Source organism: Cariama cristata, unplaced genomic scaffold, assembly GCF_000690535.1.
Source record: "Cariama cristata isolate BGI_N322 unplaced genomic scaffold, ASM69053v1 scaffold39103, whole genome shotgun sequence".
Classification (NCBI taxonomy): Eukaryota; Metazoa; Chordata; class Aves; order Cariamiformes; family Cariamidae; genus Cariama; species Cariama cristata.
Genome location: NW_009607335.1, coordinates 1 through 201, shown reverse-complemented (window position 1 = coordinate 201; position 201 = coordinate 1).

The window sequence follows — 201 nt, the reverse complement described above, 5'->3', positions numbered from 1 at the left end:
AACCCTTTCTGGGGCAGCCAGGAATCGATGCCCCCCCCTTCCCGGGAATTTTTTTCCCCGGGGAGGCGGCAGGGGTGGTACTTTAGGACGTGGGTGCTGCTGAATGTCAGGGTCAGTGGGGCTCTGGACCCTGCCCTCCCCTCCAAGTGCCCTGGCACAACCTGCTGCCCCCACCAAGGACCCCACACCCAGACACCCCCC